The sequence below is a fragment of the Psammomys obesus genome, unplaced genomic scaffold, assembly GCF_907164565.1.
Source record: "Psammomys obesus unplaced genomic scaffold, mPsaObe1.curated_primary_1811, whole genome shotgun sequence".
Classification (NCBI taxonomy): Eukaryota; Metazoa; Chordata; class Mammalia; order Rodentia; family Muridae; genus Psammomys; species Psammomys obesus.
Genome location: NW_026593821.1, coordinates 3326 through 6650, shown reverse-complemented (window position 1 = coordinate 6650; position 3325 = coordinate 3326).

The following is a 3325-nucleotide window of genomic DNA, read 5'->3' as shown; positions in this document are numbered from 1 at the left end:
TCCCAACAACAGTCTCTTTATACCATTCGTACCCTAACCTGTTGTCACGGCAATCTGGAAGTCTAGTTAAAACAGGAGTGGCAAGCAATCTCCGTTATCAACACTATCTTTTTCTACATCTGTTTTCACTTTCAATCTCAATTTTTCTAACCGTAATTAGTAGATACTAGTAATTAGTGGATATAAAAAATGTGGGGTTTTTTTTCCTAGCTGATTTTATCTATTCCCATGATTTCACCCCCTGCTTATAACATGCTGTTAAGTCCCAATTCTGTTTCTCCACCCCAGAATGTTCCTGTTGCTTCCAATGCAGATGTCCAAGTTCCTGCTGGGTGCCTCCGCCTACTCCTCCTGGGGCCGGAGTCATTGTGTAGCTGCCTCTGATATGGCCTCCAAAAATCCCACCCGGATTCTCACGCCCTGGGATGCTTCCCTCCCCCTGAGCATGGACTGGTGTAGTCTCTTCTCTTCCAGTAGGGCAGAAGTGAGGGGATGCCCCTTCCCATATGAAATTACAGACTCTGGATTCCGTTTTGCCCTTTCCCATCGTGCTCTTCGCGGCTATGCCGATGGAGTCAGCTCTCCCTGTTTTGAGTTGACCTGGTAGCACAAAGCTGAGGAATCCAAGTTCCCAGTCCACAGCCTTCTGGGAGATGTGTTCTCCCAACACCGGGGGAGGGGGGGGAGCGCAGACGTGTTCAGACACCACTGTAACCTCAGCAAATGGAAGCGTAAGAACCAAAAATTAGCAGGGCAGTGGCCAAATCTGCTCCATTGAAATTATTTAACAACAACAAAAGTGGAGTGCTTGAAGCCACAGAAACGGGTAACAAGGAGGTGTAGAAATGGCTCAGCGCTTAAGAGAACTGACCTCTTTTTCAGAGGACCCGGGTTCTCCCAGCACCCACATGGCGGCCCACAACTGTAACTCCACTTCCAGTGGACCTGATACCCTCACACAGACATACATGCAGGCGAAACACCAATGCATGTAAAATAAAAATTAAAAATTACAATAAAAAGAAAATGGATAACACATCTTAGCAAGTGTCTAAACTTGTTCCTTCTTTTGAATTCCCTATTTTAATTGTAAGGACTACCACATACCCACCTATGCTGATGAGGGGTGTCTTAGACAAATTTTGTTTGTGTTTCTCACATCTACTAAAGCTTAGCTTGTTTAACCAAAAAAAAAAAAAATCATCATAACTGACACAATTTAGTAGGGTTAATTTGTTCCCTGTGGATCCACACCTCAAGATGTCTGTGCTACAGCTTGAGCTTGCGCAGTTTCTGCAGGATTCTACTAGCAACCATATTCATGACATCATTCTGGGTATGTTTCCACAGATAATAAACCCATGGGAAGTGTCTAGAATGATAGACTAGGGGGTGTGGGGAGAGTCTGGAAATGCTGGAAAATGCTGCCGCTGTTTGCAAGTCCAACACACGAATAGGGATAGAACAAGCCTGGAACTAAAGGACACAGGATCAGATCCCTGCCTTTCTACTGATCTGCTGGGGCCTTGGCAAGTCATTTCTCTTGTAAGAGACTTTGTTTCCCCTTCAAGAAAATCTGAGGCTTAGACTTCAGTGGACAGTGGAGCTATGGGTAGGTAGCTTCGGGATGAACTAGCCAGCTTATGGTGTCTCACACGCCTGTCTCTAACACACTCCAACACTTATTCAAGGGTCTTCCACACCTTAGGAATCTGTATATTTTGAAGCATCTAGTTCCTTGAAGGATATTCAGACATAGAAACCTGTGTTTTAAATCTGCACAAAGGCTGCTCTATTCCGTCATTGCTAAGCAGCTCCTAATGAGATGTCAATTCCATTGCTATAAAACATCCAAACATTTTAAAGGATTATTTTGTGGCTTTGTGCACTCATGCTTTGATTTGTTTTTACTTTATTTCTTTTCCAAACCCTGACAGATATCTGTGCACAGCCACTGAGGTAGACTCATCCCGCTGGAGACCATGACAGTTCTATAGGAACCGGACAAACAGAGCTACAAAGGTTTAAGAATGTCACAGGCCGACAGCCAACTTAGCAATGAGCTTCTTAAACTCATAATTCTGCACAGCACCCACAGGATACCAAGAAATGCAAGATACTATGCCCAAAGAATAGACAGATGATAAGGGTAGGGAGAGAAATAAGGGGGAAGGGAAGAGGGAAAGGAAAAAGAGAAAGTGGAAGGGGGAGGAGAAAGGCTTGTTTATTTGTTTTCAAGACAGGGTTTCTCTGTATAGCCTTGGCTGACCCGGACTTTATTTGTAGACCAGTCTGGCCTCCAGCTCACAGATATCCATCTGCCTCTGCCTCCCTGAGTGCTAGGGATTACAGGAGTGTGCCCACCACACCAGGCTGCCATTAGTTCTGCCTGAACACCAGAAGAGGGCACCAGATCTCATTATAGATGGTTGTGAGCTGCCATGTGGTTGTTGGGAATTGAACTGAGGACCTCTGGAAGAACAGCCAGTGCTCTTTACCTCTGAGCCATCTCTCCAGCCCAAGAGAACACCTTTCTTTTTTTTTTAAGTTAGTTTTCTTTTATTATTATTATTATTATTATTATTATTATTATTATTATTATTAGTTATTTTATTAACTCTGTATCCCAGCTGTATCCCGCTCCCTTATTCCCTCCCAATCCCACCCTCCCTCCCTCATCTCCTCCCTGCCCCTTTCCAAGTCCATGGATTGGGGAGGACCTCCTCCTCTTTCATCTGACCCTGTTTTATCAGGTATCTTCAGCAATGGCTGCAAAGTCCTCCTCTGTGGCCTAGCAGGACTGCTCCTCCCTTGGGGGGTTGGGAGGTCAAAGAGCCTGCCATTGAGTTCCTGTCAGAAATAGTCCCTGTTCTCCTCACCATGGGAAACCAATATTTACTGAGCTACCACAAGCTTCATCTGAGCAAAGGTCCTAGGTTATATCCATACACGGTCCTTGGTGGAGTGTCAGTCTCAAAAAAGACCCCTATGCCCAGATATATTTGTTCCTTGTGGAGCCCCTATCCTTTCCACATCATACTAACTCCCCTTCTGCCGAAGATTTGGTTATGAGTCTTAGTATCTGTTTTGAAACACTGCTAGGTAGAGTCTTTCAGATGCCTTCTGTGGTAGGCTCCTGTCATACGTCCAATGCATATCCCATTGAGAACACCTTTCTTATCTTCCCCTGAAAGCCTATCTCCCCACAGTGTCACAGCAGAACATATGACAATCTTCAGTAAAAAGTAAAAGGTAGTTGTTTTTTTTTTTTTTTTTTTTTTAAATCTTTGCTAAAGGCCTTAGCTGAAGGGAAGAAAGTCTCTGA